At 34.4% G+C, this 17829-nt stretch overlaps 1 protein-coding gene across 50 annotated transcripts in view; it reads left to right on the forward strand.

Annotated features, from left to right (window-relative positions):
- Positions 1-17829, forward strand: part of Ptprd (protein tyrosine phosphatase receptor type D) — a 2156260-nt gene that overhangs the window by 602157 nt on the left and 1536274 nt on the right. The gene's annotated exons all lie outside the window — the stretch shown is intronic.

Genomic DNA, 17829 nt, shown 5'->3' on the forward strand with positions numbered 1-17829 from the left:
TCTAGTGTGGTTCCTCCCTTAGCTAGTTTTCACTTTTATTTTTTATTTCTTCTGCAGGAATTATTTTATTGAGTATGTTTTGTAATGTAGACTTTCTAGTTGTGAATTCTTTTAAGTTTTGATATCATGGAAGGTTTTTATTTCATCATCAATTCTAAGCTATATTTTTCTGAGTATAGTATTCTTGACTGGCATGCCAAACCTTTTATAAAGTGGCTGTAGCATTTTGTATTCCGACATATTGCTCTGCATACTCTCCAGAAGTTGGTGTTTTCAGTATAGTTTTCATCATTTTAATAGTTTAAAGTGACTGATGTTTTGATTTTTATTTCCCTAATGATAAATTACATTGAGCAACTTTTAATATGTCTACTTACCATCTATGTGTTTGATTGGGTCAGAGGTCTGTTCAATTTTTTTTTTTATTTTTTACAAAATTTTAAATTGGGTAGTGTGTATGAGTGTTTCTGGGGATTTAATGTAGGGCCTTGTACATGCAAGGCCAAACCTCTACCACTGAGCTGCAGTCCCTACTGAATTTTTATTGGTGAATTTTAAGAATTCTTAAGTAATTGGATAAAAGCTCTATGTCAGATGTTTTGCAAATAATTTAGCCAAGCTGTGACTTGGCTTTGGTTCTCTTAACATTGTATTTTGAAAAGCAGAATTTCTTTTTAATTTAATGAAATAAAATATATTTTTCTTTCATTATTTATGCTTTTGCTGCTATATCTCAAAACTATTTGACAAACTCAAAGTCACATAGATTTTCTCCTGTTTATCTTCCAGAAGCTTTATATTTAATGTGTATATGTCTGATTTAATGTGAATATGTCTGATTCATTTTGAGTTAATTTTATAAAACAAGTAAGGTCCATGTCTACATTCTTTTTTCCCTTATTTTTAAACTGAATATCATTATTTGTTGGAAAAATATCCTCCTCCATTGAACTGTCCTTGCTTTCTTGGTCAAATATCAATTGGCTGTATTTATGTGAGTCTGTTTCTGGGTTCTCTGTTCTTTTGATCTATGTCTTTTCCTTTGCAAACACCATGTAGTCTTGATTACTGTAGATTTTTTTACGTAGGTCTTTTAGTTGGGGTGTATCTGTCTTCCAACTTTGTTGTTTAGTACTATGTTGGCTATTTGGAGTCTTCACCTCTCCATGAGATCAATTTGTGAATTTTTTTTTACATTCTCTCATAACTTTATTTAAAATAATTTACTGTTTGTGTCCTTATAGATTGTCCATTATAAGAGTATGTATCAACAAGTTTCATAGTTTTTTTTTAATTGTATACTGATGTTTGGCAGGATTTAATTTGTGATAATTCCATGTGATTTGGATTTATGAAGTACTTCAAAGAGCTGAGTACTCTTTGCTTTTGCCATGATCCCCATGGATGTTAGCAGTTCAGAGTCACTTTTGTTTTTAATTTAGGAAGTCCTTTTCAGCCAAAACTAGCAAATTTTATACCTTTCTCTCCTAGTCAGTAAGCATAATTTTTCTCAAAGAGCTTATTTTTAATGAACTGTACTGTACTAATGGGCCTATGCTTTAGATGGGGTTCCCAAATCCAGTTTTCTACCCAATTTGAGCTCAAGGCTTTATCTTTTGACATGTTGTAAGTCTTAATTACAGACACTGACAATTTTTCCTTTCCACCATCTGTGTACAGTTATAACATCAATACCAACTTTTATATTTCATCTAAAGTTGATATTATAATTTATTCATAAATGTTGTGTGTTATAATGGTATGGAGGAAATTCAATTTTATTGCTTTCTTACTTGTGATTTACTACTACATCAATCTGTTGCTAGGTAACTAGCTTCTGTGGAGCATTTCCGTATCTGATTTGCCTATTTCCCAACTTAATTATCTGAAATGATTATTTCTAAAGAATTAGTACCTAAATAATGTGAGGTTAAATGCATGCAAATATGATAAATCACATGATAAAATGTATCTTAATTTTAATCCTTTTTAATATTATGAGTTTCTATTTGTAACAAAAATATCTGATTTTGAAAAATAAAAATCTGACTAAAAGCAGTTGTATTTCTGAATTCAAGTAGTGCTTAATCTATCATTGTTGTAAGTTTAATACTCAAATAAGAAATTCTGATCACTGCCCCATAATGTCAGTACTTAATTTCTTTAATACTTGGGTTTCATAGTTTCTTTCATAAGTTGGTTTTTAAAGTTTGATATTTCTAAGTTTAACTTTAGTCTCATTTACATTTCCTTCTACCCCCAGGAAAGACAAGTAGTAATATTACAAATAAATTGATTGAATGAAAAAGCTCCAAAGGAGTGTTGCATTTCTTAGGAATGTAAGATCATATAGACCTGACATCTCTAGGATATAAGCAAAATCTAGAAGGCAGAAAATCTTGCATTTAGTATAACCAATTAAAAGCAAACAAATGAGATGGTAATTTCCAAATAAATGTAGCCTACATCAAATAATTATAGGCATTTTAATTCAAATGATGTTTTGTAATTCAAAATGGCTTGATTCTCTTTCATTGAGGAGAGTCCTTCAGATGCTATTTCACTACCATACAGTTACATGCAGCCCTAGAAAAAAAATGTGTCCTTTCACAGTAATGTTACTATTTTCTTAAGGTTCAAAATATTAAGTATTGTAGCTAAAGATGGTACTAGAACTGAAAATCAAAATGTGGGTACAAAATTGATATAAGGTAAAGGAGAGGGCATTTTTTTTCATTCACAAAATAACCATAAAAATTATATTTTATATTTCAGACTCTGACTTCCATAAAATACACATCCTTTATCATTTATGTCCTCTTGCTTTTAGGATGTCATCTCTTACTTCCACTACTTAGTTCTTGTGTATTCACTCATTTGTTCATCTCTTTTAATTGGATGCTCCCCTTCCAGGGTTATGCTGGAAATAATGTCTTTTCTGGAGAGTGTGTAACAGGACCTGGCTACTTACCTATTAGACTTTAGACTTTCTGTTCCCCATTTGTGATGGGAGGAAATTATTTTTCACCTTTATTCCTTTGCTTCCCTAAAATGCAAGATTTTCAATAACTGGATACAGTTTGTGTGTGTGTGTGTGTGTGTGTGAGAGAGAGAGAGAGCGAGAGAGAGAGAATTAATTTTTACTCCACAATTACTTATAAAGTGAACTTAAATGGGTAGATTTCTCTTAATGGAGATTTAATATAAAATTAAATCTCTTTCATCCTATCATCACATCCTAAGTAATGTAAATGCAACTTAATCTCATTCTTTTGTAATCTTATTCAATTAAAATCATCCTTTGAAGGAAAATTTTTCTTCTATCAAATTGTATATCTAGTTACTTTTACCTATTAATGTTTCTACACAAAAACATTTCTTTAACATATATGGAAATTCTTATGGAAGAACTATTTGTCTTAGGTGGGAGGAAGATTATTTCATTTGTAAAAGAATATGTGCGTATCATAGTTTTCTTTAAAAAAAACTAATAAATATTCATGGATTCCATATGAATTCAGTATTCAAAAAATAGGAGATTTTCTGTTTAGCCTATTTTGTATTCCAGTTTAAACCTTGGAGAGAGAAACCTATTTGTCAACTTATGCATTTTAGAAATATGTAAAAAGCAAGTTCAAAAGGTTAGAACATTTTTCAAGTTAAATTTGGTTTATTTTTAAAAAATATTAATAGGAAAAGAAAATGATGCAGGTATATTATGTGACCCTCTAAATAAGAGTTTATGAGTAATAGTTTTCAATGAAGGTTCCTAAATAACTAGAGTACTTCAGGGAAATAATTGGATGAAACATGATTAAAAAACACAAATGAGAAATCCTGCATTTACACACATAGTACCAGTTGTAATGTTAAGTGTGTATACACCAAACAATTTCATATGGTTGTCCTATTGCAACATGTCAATAAAACCCTATGACAGGAAGTAAAAGGTATAAAGGCTGGGTATGACATGAAGCATTATCAGGTGGCATTGCAAAAACTACTTGAAATACATGCAAACTGGTTGCTTTAGCACTAGTTTCAGAATTCACAATTTGGTGGGATTTTGGTGAGCATAAGTCTGATACACTCATGTCTTATTGTTCTAGTAAAAAATGTTAAGTCCTGCATGATTCTCCCCAAAACACAATAAGGAATGAAAGTGGGTAGAAAAGAGACAGATTTTTTTTTAAAGAAATTGGAGTTGGAATTGGAATTGGGCTCCCATGATTATGGAATCCAAACTATATAGATAACAGTTCAACTGAAAAGGTCATTAGCTGGAGACATAAGGAGGAGACATGTTGCAGTTCAAGTCCTTAAGGCTGCCTACTAGCAGAATCCCGTATTGATAAGAACCAGTCAATCTCCTATTCAGATCCTTAACCAATTGGCTGAGGCCCACCAACATTCTGGAGGCCAATTCACTCTATTCAAATCCTGCTTACTCAAATGTTAACCTCATTTGCACCCTTACAGAAATTAAATCTAGAATAATGACACATCTGGGCACTATACATAGCCACAATGAATGTGAAAATGAATAATCCCAATTATGACCCTTGTTCAATTTAATTTTACAAGTACAGGTAAATTGAATGAGGACATGATATAGATTATAACATTTATATTCTTCATGTTTTAGGACAAATTATAGAAATTAGTACCAAAAATTCATTATTGCATATTTACTATCTTGGATAAGAATTTAGAAATACTCTAAGACTCTTCCACTTTTTTCTTCCTATAATGTTCCTTTTGCCAAGGTTTAGAAATGAATGGGGGCACTTTTTGTTAATCTTAATTATGCCAGTCCTATTTATACATTTAAGAAATATTCATGTGGTGGTCTTGGAAAAAACTGCTGTGATCTGCATATGTACCAAAAACATTATGGACTTGCAAAAAACTTTATTTATCTGTCTCCAAAAACTTTCATTCTAACTGGATACTCATGGTAGTATTTTCAGGACTTTTAGTATTAGATGCTTTTTCTAAGGGTCTCTGACATTCTGGGATATTTGTCTTTCACCTGGGAATAATAAGCCTGACAAAATGGTGACAGAAAACTTTGGGGGAAGAGAAGATATTTGCATCTATATTGGCAATAGTATCACAGAATCCTTTCTCAATAGGAGTTGGCCTATTTTTCAAAAATTTGTCTTTAGACTATGAATAAACCTGACTATGAGAAATACGTAAGAAATAATTTTCCATTACAATGAACGATGCCAGACTTTTGTTTATCATCCATTTATTCTCAAACTTTAAAATTGGACAGCACATACCCTAGTTGTGTATAAATCTTGCTACTAGAAACATCATGTTCTATAAGACATTGACTCACAGGCATTTTTTGAAAAGATACTGTGATAGCCAACCTAGAGCTGCTAAGGATTATGGAATTTCCATATTTTGTGTTGTCTTCTGATGGTTAAATGCCATCTTCATGCCTCTTGAATACTGCAGATCTAGGAGTCTCCCACATTTAACCCATACTGCAGAATGTAGTCACCTCTGAGCTTTTCAATATTACCATTTCTCTTTTGCCAATGTACTTTTTCACTATTTTAGAGGTTTTGAGCCCTCCAAGCTCCTCTAGGGATACAATTTTCAGGAAGGAAGTTCTCATATCACATCTTGTTAATCCATTCTAGTCTTTCTACCATCCTCAACCTCTGATTTGTCTTAGTAGTTTGCCTAACAGTGTTCCAATGTCTCTACTGAGATTTAATCACTTTTTTAAAATCTTTGAAAAATAACTAGAAGTGGTTGCCACTTCACCCAAAATAATGAAAAATTCATAAATTAGTGAAGTACACTGTAAGTAAAGATTTTGTGCAGATTACGGAGAAAATTAAACATCATTGATTCCATTTTTTCCTCTTAAGATTAAACTCTGATTATGCATCCTCATGCATAATCCCTACAATTTTCCTAATTAAATACCTTGCTTTCTTGTACTGATTACCCTTCACCCCACTATGGAAATTGCTTTTCCATCTTACCCTTGCATAAGTTATAGATAGTGTTCTTGGCTGCACTGTGATATGCGTTAATTTAGATAACTCTAAAGGATGTCTTGTATCAAATCACATTTAAAATCCGTGACTGTCACAATTACCCTTTCATTGTTATAAAATATGACAGTCTTTTTTTCCCTTTGTACCTACTGCTGCAATCAGGTCTTACATAATACTGCATATACACACACATATCTAATACTGTGTGTGTGTGTGTGTGTATGTATGTGTACATTTAAGATTAGGCTAATAATCTTTTCATTTTAGAAATGTTCCTATAGATATTGTCATTAGATTACATAAACTGGTTAATATGCTTAATATGCTTCTTGCAATTCATGATAAAAAAAATTGTATATTTATGAGTTGGGTGTGTTGGCACACACCTGTAATCCCAGTGGCTCAAGAGGCTGAGGAAGGAGAATTGCAAGTTCAAAGTCAGACTCAGCAACTCAGCAAGGCCCTTTAAGAAACAAAAAACAACATATTCACCCTTAAAATTTCACCTTTGTAAGATGAATGGATGTATTAGGGTATTGTGTTATATCTAAACAAATCATGAAGGAAACTTAAAAGTGTATGAGCCATTTGACTTATCTATAAATTATTTTGTTATTTAAATTTAAAAAAGTTTCTTCAGGTAGAGGATTTTAATTCCTTTACCAAACACAAAATGATTCACTACTTTCCAGGCATGGATATTTGGAATTGGGGGGTACAGGCAGATTAGGACAAATTTAGGAGAAAAAAGAATGACGGTAATAAGGAATGCACATCCCTTATAATATTCAGACCTAAGTAAGGAAAGTTTTTAAAAAGTTGAGTGAGATTAATATTAATATGGAATGTACCATTATCCCATAATTATAGTAAGTGAATAAAAAGCACTTTGAAGAGGTTAGTATTAATAAAGAAAGCATCTTTGGTCTGAGTCTTGAAAGATAAGCAGAAAACATAACCAATATTAGGATCAGCAATAAATGCCTTGATTACTGTTCATGCTCCAAACATTTTTGCCTTCTACAACTACCCCATTTTTAAAATTAGAATATTATAGTTATACATAGTAATATTCATTTTGACAAAATCATATTCATTTTGACAAAATCATACATGCATGGAACTTGACTTACTATAATTCAGTCCTTCCCCCTTCTCTCCTCCCTCCTGCTTTTCTCCTTTCACTCATCTTGTTTTCTTTTTTGTTGGTGCTTTCTACATAAAGGTAGAATCCCCTGGGGTATATTTATATAAATACACCACCTGAAATTTGTTAAATTCATTCCATATTTTCTTCCTTTTCCATCTCTCCTCCTTCTATACCATTGATCTCTCCTATATCTGTATCTTATCCAACCACCTTTTGTTGTTGGTTTTCTGTCTTCCACATATGAGAGAAAACATTTGACCCTTGGTTTTCTGAGTCTGGCTTACTTCATTTAGCATGATGTTTTCCATTTCCATCCATTTACTGACAAGTGCCATGATTTTATTCTTTATAGCTGATTAAAACCACATCGTGGGCAGGTGTGATGGCACATACCTGTTATCCCAGCAGCTCTGGACTGAGACAGGAGGATCATGAGTTTGAAGGCAATCTCAACAACTTAGCAAGGCCCTAAGAAAATTAGCAAGACCCCTTCTCAAAATAAATAAATATAAAAAGCACTAGGCATGTGGCTCAGTGGTAAGTGCCCCTGGGTTCAATCCCTGGTACCCAAAACAAACAAAAAAACAAAACTTCATTATATATACATACCATATTTTCTTGATCCATTCATCTTTTGACTTTATTAATGGTTCCATAATTGGACTATTGTGAATTATGCTGCTATAAATATTTTTTTTGATTTTAAATAAAATAGAACAGAATTTATTGAAGCAAATGCCTTAAATTCTAAATGTTTTTTTAGGAAAGATACATAATTCACTATTTACATGTTCCTTACTTATTCTATTTTTTTTTCTTTTTTTTAAATTTTTTATTGTTGGTTGTTCAAAACATTACATAGTTCTTGATATATCATATTTCACACTTTGAATCAAGTGGGTTATGAACTCCCATTTTTACCCCATATACAGATTGCAGAATCACATCAGTTACACATCCATTGATTTACATATTGCCATACTAGTGTCTGTTGTGTTCTGCTGCCTTTCCTATCCTCTACTATCCCCCTCCCCTTCCCCTCCCCTCCCCTCTTCTCTCTCTGCCCCCTCTACTGACATTCATTTGTCCCCCTTGTATTATTTTTCCCTTTCCCCTCACTTCCTCTTGTATGTACTTTTGTATAACTCTGAGGGTCTCCTTCCATTTCCATGCAATTTCCCTTCTCTCTCCCTTTCCCTCCCACCTCTCATCCCTGTTTAATGTTAATCTTCTTCTCATGCTCTTCGACCCTACTCTGTTCTTAGTTACTCTCCTTATATCAAAGAAGACATTTGGCATTTGTTTTTTAGGGATTGGCTAGCTTCACTTAGCATAATCTGCTCTAATGCCATCCATTTCCCTGTAAATTCTATGATTTTGTCATTTTTTAATGCAGAGTAATACTCCATTGTGTATAAATGCCACATTTTTTTTATCCATTCGTCTATTGAAGGGCATCTAGGTTGGTTCCACAGTCTTGCTATTGTGAATTGTGCTGCTATGAACATCGATGTAGCAGTGTCCCTGTAGCATGCTCTTTTTAGGTCTTTAGGGAATAGACCGAGAAGGGGAATAGCTGGGTCAAATGGTGGCTCCATTCCCAGCTTTCCAAGAAATCTCCATACTGCTTTCCAAATTGGCTGCACCAATTTGCAGTCCCACCAGCAATGTACAAGTGTACCCTTTTCCCCACATCCTCGTCAGCACTTGTTGTTGTTTGACTTCATAATGGCTGCCAATCTTACTGGAGTGAGATGGTATCTTAGGGTGGTTTTGATTTGCATTTCTCTGACTGCTAGAGATGGTGAGCATTTTTTCATGTACTTGTTGATTAATTGTATGTCCTTCTCTGAGAAGTGTCTGTTCAGGTCCTTGGCCCATTTGTTGATTGGGTTGTTTGTTATCTTATTGTCTAATTTTCAACAAATGGTGCTGGGAAAACTGGAAATCCATATGCAACAAAATGAAACTGAATCCCTTTCTCTCGCCATGCACAAAAGTTAATTCAAAATGGATCAAGGAGCTTGATATCAAGTCAGAGACACGCTGTCTGATAGAAGAAAAAGTTGGCTACGATCTGCATACTGTGGGGTCGGGCTCCAAATTCCTCAATAGGACACCCATAGCACAAAAGTTAATGACTAGAATCAACAAATGGGACTTACTCAAACTAAAAAGTTTTTTCACAGCAAAAGAAACAATAAGAGAGGTAAATAGGGAGCCTACATCCTGGGAACAAATCTTTACTCCTCACACTTCAGATAGAGCCCTAATATCCAGAGTATACAAAGAACTCAAAAAATTAGACAATAAGATGCTATAAATATTGATAGGGCTGTATCACTATGTATGCCAATTTTGTTTACATCTTGAACTATCCCCCTTCATATACCATTAAGCCCTATAGTTCCAGATGTAAGACATGTATAACAATGTAAATTGAGCAACAACTATACCACTTATAGTAACTTTTGAAAGAAATATTGTTTGTAGAATTTTTTTGAGAAAATTAATATGTGAATGATTTGTGTTATAAAATATTTGAATGTTTCACATATAAAAATGTGAATCAATATTAAAATACTCAACCTATTTTAATGCACCTGTGAATTTTGTTGAAATATTTGTGTAATTGAAAACTCAGGACTTAATGGATTAACAGTCAGGAAAAGATAATGACTTTGCTAGCCAAATATTTCTGCAACAAGGAAACTTGTAGATTCTTCCAGACTGATGTTTCCTAATGGGTCTTCTCTCTATGCCATCTTTCTAGATTTGTTCTGTCTGCAGATTGATAAATTCACTTCCATGGATGGCCAATTTAATAAAACTACTTTAATAGGTACATTCTTTAAGTCTCTTCATGAACAGAGATCATTTAGTTTTATGTATTACAGGAAAAATAAGGTGAACTAGTTACAAAAATGCTAACTTCAAAGATCTTAGTCCTTATAACTAAAGATGGGAATATAAATCCAACTTGGCTTCTCACTGTCTACTTGCTGTAATGTGTGTGTGTGTGTGTGTGTGTGTGTGCTTAATATCACCTCTAGAGTACATATAAAAATGTAACTAGGAAAAGATTTAGATACCTGAAATACCCCAAGGTACCTTGATCTAAATGAGGATGTTGGTATAATAAGTTACTTCTCACCATACTAAATAAGCCTATTCCAAACATAGAAATACATGATAAAGGGAAGAGTCAACTTTTCAGTTCATTCAAGTAATGTTTTATAAAAATTTCTTTGGTAATTTGGGGGCTCTTGGGCCAAAAAGCTCGTTTTGTATTTTTCAGGCAGTTTCTTTTGACAAGCAAATAGAACTCTATGCATGACTTCCAAAGGCAGGATTTTAATATATATAATCATTATTCATTCTGTCATTTGCATTATAAAAATGATAATGAATCAGCACATATTCATAGTTCTGCTTCAAATAATGTTGTGCTTCAGTAAAGGCATATTTTAAGTTGCAATGGAACTCCTGTGAGTTTTTGCTTTAATTTTGCTGTGACATCTCTTGATGTTCCAGGCATGGGTTGAGGAAAAACAATTGTGACTTGAGAGCTTAGATGTCTATTACTCTCACAGGATTTCTTTCTATGAGATCCTTGCTAGCCTTTCTGATGATCAAGCTGCACTCCTAGAAGCCAGAGTTGATGGAAAGTTGAGTGAAGCCATAGGCCAGAGGCTGATGGTAACGAGAGAGTATTTCCCTATTATACCTGGAGTGTACCTCAGTGAGATCCAGGCTAAAGATTACAGCCAGCCTCAGAAATGGGTCCTTTGGGGGATGGACAAGCAGCTATTAAACACTGCACTTTTCCTTTAAGCTTATTTTTTTTTGAAGCTACTTTGAAGAGTGAATTTTTAAAATTCAACACATTTGAACTGATATAAACTAGGTGTTTTAAGCCATAAAAATCGTGTACATCTCTGTTGCACTTAACATTGTAATATGGTTATCTGTCCACAAATTATTTCATCCATTCATTCAGTAAATGTGCATTGAGCATCACCACATTACCAAGTGCTAAAGATTCCCGAGATGAGTTAAGTACTCATATTTAAGCTGCTCACAGTACAGAAAAGAACATAAGCATAGACACAAATTAGCCTAGAAATAAGGTAGAAGATAGTGATTTATGCAAAGCACAGAAGATTTTTTAAGCTGCAAATAGTATCTAAGTTGTGAAAGTGGAGCGTGACAGTGGCAGGAGTGAGGTTCCAAAGGCTTCACAAGTTCTAATATTCAGTCCTTCTGCATTCATTTGGTTTATATTTAAATTATGATGATTTTTACATGATTATTTACAGATGTGTGTTCTTCAGATCAATACAGATTTTTGTTTGCTTGTCTTTTTATGACCGATTTTTATTTCCATGAGAGAATATGATCTGTAGAAATTCAATCTTTAGAAATTTGAAAGGATTGCTTTTTTGATTGACGTTAAGGCCAACCAGCTTTTTGTCTATGTCCTATTATGAAAATGGCTCAAATTCTCAAATTTCTTTCCTCTTAAATTTTATATAACTCTACAGCTTAGCATTGTCCTCTAAGACACATTTCAATAAAACACACCTGGTCATTGTCACTGAGCACTGTATTGCAAATTCCATGTGCAATTCTGTCTTGTTTATGTGACTTTCCTGAAACATTAGCCACATTAGAACTCACTTTTCAAGCCACTGTTTTTGGTTGTTTTTTGAGACTCCACTCTCTCACTTCCCTACATAGCTCAAGAGCAGCTCCATTTTAGTCTCATTTGTTAGTTTTATTTGCATGTTCCCAGCTTTAAAAGCTGAAGTATCCAGAGCTTTAGTTCTTGTAGTTTCTTTTCTAACCACACTTTCCACTTTGATAATCACACCTGATCTCAGTGATTGTAATAGCACCTATATTCTATGAACTTCTAAACTTCATTTAAGCTCAAATATGTTCCAGGAATGTATTTCCTCTGAATCTGTTTTCATTACCCAGCTCCCTACTTAATATCTTCATTCGAGTGATGAATATGCATCTTGAATTCAGCAACTTCACAGTGGATCTCTTCATACCTGTAAGCCTATTGTGGTGGTAGTCATCTTCATTTGAGTAAAACTAACTCCACTTTTTTATTGCTCAGATCCCAAATCGTGGAGTTGTGTTTTGTCTCTCCTTCCGCCCCACCTCAAGTCAGTTTGAACCTTATTGTGGTCATGTCTCGCCACCTCCACTGTTCTGGTCCAAGACACAGTCATCTCTTCTAGATCCTTTCAGTAGACTCTTTCTTTGTAGCTCTGCTTCTCACTTTAACTGTCTTCCAGTCTCATCTCAATCTTCAGCCAGATTGATCCTGTTAGATATTTTTCTGAAAGTACCACATTTACTTTTCATCTCATTTGGAGTAAAAATCTACAATTCTTAAAATAGCTTACAAAGATTAAGATAATATACCTCTTCATTAATCTGATATCCTCCTTTACTTTTTTCTCTTGCTCACTCCGCTTTCCAAAATCTGTATTTTTTTTTTCTGTTTTAAAAAAAAATCTAGGCATGTTCTCTCCTTAGAGACTGTTCTTCATGGTGTGTATGCCTGGAATTCTGAAATTTCTCTCTCAGGATGTCAACATGTCTGACTTGTTTCCTTTGGACCTTTACTTGAGTGTTACCTTAGTGAAGATGTACCTCACTCCCTTATCAAGAACCAAATCCCCTTCCCAGTCATGTCATACACCATCTTGCTGCTTCATTTTTCTCCTTAGCACTTATTCCTTTGTCATATATAAAATATACTATTGAATCTTACTTAATTTTTGTAGTTACTCTAACTAAAGCTCTGTATGGAAAAGTAATTGTTATTACTATTGTATTCTAAGCAACAAAATTAATGCTGGCATATAGGAGGTCCTCAAACGTTTTTTAAAATTAATTCCGTCTCCAGTTGTCAACTGCACACTGGATTCCTGTTTACTCTGCGAATAAGTAGGCTGTGACACGACTTAGCATGTAGTAGATGTACAAAGACTGTTGTGGCAATCAACACTTGTGAAAGAGAAGGAAATAAAGCAAGAATTAGGAAACAAAGACATGGGCCACACTGCAGTCTCAGCAGAGGCTTCAGCCCCCACCACAGAAAGCTTTTCTGTACCGTGAGCAGAAGGCCAGGACTTACACTCCATCCGCAGTCTGCGTGCAGATGTCAAGGCCTCAAGGCTTAGTGAGTCATTGTGGCCAGCTGGGAGAAGTTTTCACAGTGGGAAGAGAGCTGGGGCTGGCGGTAGGGCACCTCCAGCAGCTGTGAGAAAGGTCCTTTTAAGGAGGATTTTTCTGGTATTCAGTACACTTACCAAGCATACTGTGGCTTTAGGCCGATTGCTTCTACCTATGAGGCTTTTTCTCCAGACAGCCACACTTTTAACTCCTGTTCCTCCAAGTCCTTTACTTAAATGGTACTTCTTTATAGACGCTTAATTTTCTGTTTTACATTGAAATAAACCTCCCATACTCACAAACCAACATTGTCTTATATAGCAAATTGTTTACTTAATTACATGTTTACTGGTTGTCTCCTCCAACTAGAAGATATGCACCTAACACCTAGAATACTAAACATAGCATTCCAAATATTTGTGCAATGTATTAATGAATGAGTGACTTTAAGGCTTTTCAAGGGATTGACATTTTTGGCACTCATAAGTCTGGAAAGTCCTCTTTATTTTACTATGGTACAGGTACAAGTAAAGCAGAGCCTGATACCTAGAACAAGAATACACTGTGACCCACAGACAGATAGCCCAATGCCATCTTTTAAAGCAACCAGTAAGCAAATAAATCCTACTTAAGAGTGCACCCAACAATTTCCAGGCACTAATATGGTTCCTGAAGGGTTGAAGTACCTATGTTTTTAGTTTCACTTTGTTTTCAAATTGGGTCTGAGTTGAGGAGACTTGGGTGGACTGAGAAGATAAGGAGAATACCAGCAGATAGATTTGCCCTCAGTGTTACTTCAAGAAAAGATGCAATGGAGCAGGATGCCACTAGAGGGCACTGAGGGACCTCTTTGTGATTATAGCTTTCCTGTAAAGAATTCCAATGAAGCAACTTGGCCACAAAAAACTTTCTTAACAACAACAAAAAACAAATAAAAAAATACTCAGAGAATTATTTTGCTGATGTAGTTAATTGCTTTACCTAATTTTGGAAATATAAGAAATAATGTTTCAAAATGCAATAGAAATAAAAGACAAAGGATACAAACAGAAATTTTACAGAAAGATGACAAATATCCTCTAAATGTTATAAAAAGATATTAAACCTATGTCACAACTTTTAAAATGTTGATTAAAATAACAGGGAAAAAACTATCAGATTTACACAAATACAAAGTCTGCCACTCTCAGAAGTCTCATAGATTGCTGGTGAGAGCACAAATTTGTTCCCAAGGAAGGAAATTTGCCACTGCATTTAAGTTACAAATCCATTTACTTTTTTTTTTACTTTCTACACACACTTACAGAAATTTATGCTACAGATATAACTCTTAAAAATTAGTTTTATACATTCAAAATTATAACCTCATTAAAACAAAAGACAAATTAATTTTGGGATTTCTGGTTAAGTAACTTATGGTATATCAGAACACAGAAATGAAGATGAAAATATGAAGATACTCATTAACATAAAAAACCATTTAAGCAAAAAACAGACACCTGTAGTGTTGCATAAAGCATGGATATTTTTAAAAAGAATCTAGGGAATATGAATATTTGTTTGAATTTGGAAAAGAAAATTCTGCAAGCCCATACAGATGACAATAAATGGAGTTTTGTTGAGAGAAGAAGGGAAAAAGGAGAAATGGAGGCCAAGGAGGAAGTAAGAATGTGTTCTATATACTATTTTGTGTTGCTGAAGTTCATGGATCATGAAAATCCATTACATGGCCACATAGCCACAAAACAATAAATATTTTAACAATTGCAGGGAGAAACTTCTGGTTAGTCATTGAAGGTACTGGGGTTTTGTAACTTTTTATGAAAATCACTCAAATGCATTAGATACAATGAAGTGCTTGTCATAGTCAGCTAGTTAATTAGCAGTAATTTTCTGGTTCAAATCAATTTGGTCTAGGGCTTTTGAAACTTTGAAATGAATGAGGTGGGCTTCTAGCTAGACTGTCCCAGAGGAAAATCGAAGTTGTTTGCATTTTACTTTGGCAGCTATTCAGAGTTGTTTTTGTTGTTGTTGTTGTTGTTGTTTTGGGTTTTTTGATGTCTCAGGATCACTTTATTCCCCCATTTGCATCAGTTGTCATGGGTTGATCTGTCTTTGAGGTGAAGAGGGAAGAATTTGCTGAATGTTGTCCTTACATTGTGGTGGACTTATTCTAGAAATCCGCATTCACTTATTCAGACTTCATATTTTCTGAGTATCTAGTGAGAACCTGGCAGTGAACTACTACACATTTGCCAGATGTAGCCTCTCCCTCCTCTCAAGGAGCTCAAGTTCAAATAAGAAGACAGGTGTGACCCAGTTAGTTTCTAGTGTGGTGGGGTGTGGAAAAATAGGGAAGGTCACCTTTCCTTGAGAAAGAGCTATGGAGAGCCTGCTATTCAGTTCATGAATTATAAAGCATCAGTAAGATTTTCTAGGCAAACTGAGTTTGAGAAGTGGGAGAGGAATCTTGAGCAGAGGGAACTCTACACCTAAGAAAATTCACTGTAGAAGTACATAATCTGTTGCAAGGTGTTATGGAGAATTCTGGAAGTCGTTCAAGTTTGCTGATTTTTGTATGTGGAGAGGAACTACCACTATCACTAATATTAAGCACTTAGTATATACTCTAGGTATGCTATGCCATTTAATCTAACAACAAAACTGAAGTGTATATTGTTGATTTTTCTCCATTAGACAGATAATGTTTCTGAGAATTTATAAAACTTGAATGATTTGTCTTTTACAAATCCAGGTGGAGTTAGAGCTCAAACACAGATCTGATTCCAAATCTCCTGCTTTTAGGTACAAATGAGAAGTATTGGCTGGATCTGTTATTTCTTCTCTCAGCTTCACTTTTTCTTTTCCCATCTACCGTCTAGCCCTAGAAACTAGCTTGTATGGAGGTCCTCAACAGACTGGTATGCATTTGGGCTCCCTGAGTATTTGCCTCATAAGTAGTCTAGGTAAGAAACCGCACCGGAGGAGGAAGTTAGTACTTCATCCTCAGACTTTCTTCCATCCTGTGACACCCAAGGTCAGGTCACCACTCCTGGTTGAGAGGCCCTCTCTATGTAATTGATTCCTGATGACAGTTTCTGCTCCCTGCCTCATCCTTGCAGGCCAGAGGTAGCAACAACTCCACCACTCCTTTTATGATTTCTTCTGCATATAGACCATGCTTTTTTAAATAGACTTTTTATCAAACTTTCCTCAAATTACCCTAATTTAAAAGTACTATCAACATTTAAAATGTTATTAATGCTGTCATATAAAAACTAATTATAGTCTACAATGGTAGTGGATGACATGAAAGACATGGATCCCAGAATATGAGAAAAATCTGAATTTTAAAAGAGCAACATTCACTCTTAAAAATCTGAGTTTTATAAAACTATTCAAGTGGGCCTTTCTTGGACCCTTCCCTTCATACTGCATAGAAAAGTAACTAAATAATTAGTAACAATATGGAACAAAATATGTGCTTCCTACCTTGATAACCAGAAAACTGAGTTTGGGTGATAATAGTTTTCACTACACATGTTGAAATACATGAAGCCACATTATTCATTCACAGAGGGCAGTACTAGAATCAGGTTGTGATCCATCCTATCCTACTTGTAGGATAACAAGAGTTCTATAAAAGGATACCCTGGCAGGTGGATCAAGCAGTAAGGTATATTGACCAGGTCAATCTTGTTCTTGCAGATTCAGGTATGCAATGAATGTCAAGAAAACAAGCAAATAGAAGGATCCTACCCATGAGATTCAACTGAGTTCAATTCCAAATCCTGGAAAGGGTGACAAAACAAAGATAAAGAACATGCTAGGTAGTTGGGTACATCACTGCATCTCTTGCATATTGATTCAGAGTTCCTAAAGTCACCCAACTGTATACCAAACTGAAGATCATCTGGGTGCAATGAAAGTCAAGTGTCTTTAATGTGGGAAGTAAAAGACCCTGACTGACACTTCCCATTTGCACAGGCAGCATATCTGAGGTTGTGGCCAAGCCTATGAGTTCTTCATGGGCACAAGCTGTCTATCTTCACAAGTTTCATGGCAATACTCTGGTATATTTGAAGAAATACCAGTATTCATCAATATCCCTCAAATTGAGGAATACAAAATAGTTGTAAAACTAAAACTAATGGAATTGCATTACTATTCTATTACCAACCGAAACTCCCTTCCCTGGTGTTAAAAAAAAAAAAAATCCATCAGTAGCTTCCTGGGTTTAAAAATGTTTTGATTCATGGTCTTCAAGGACAGTATATAGAAAATGACTTCCTAAATTAACACACCAATTACTTAAACCAAATGGATAGGAATAATTGCATTGAAATAATAACCATTTTGAAATAAAGACCATTTTATAGGAGATAAAATATAGATGGTCCTGTTGATTTATGCAGGTGCTGTATTAATCAAGAGGTAAAGTATAAAGAGCTTGTTGCTTCC

The sequence above is a fragment of the Marmota marmota genome, unplaced genomic scaffold (genome assembly GCF_001458135.2).
Source record: "Marmota marmota marmota unplaced genomic scaffold, marMar, whole genome shotgun sequence".
Lineage (NCBI taxonomy): Eukaryota > Metazoa > Chordata > Mammalia > Rodentia > Sciuridae > Marmota > Marmota marmota.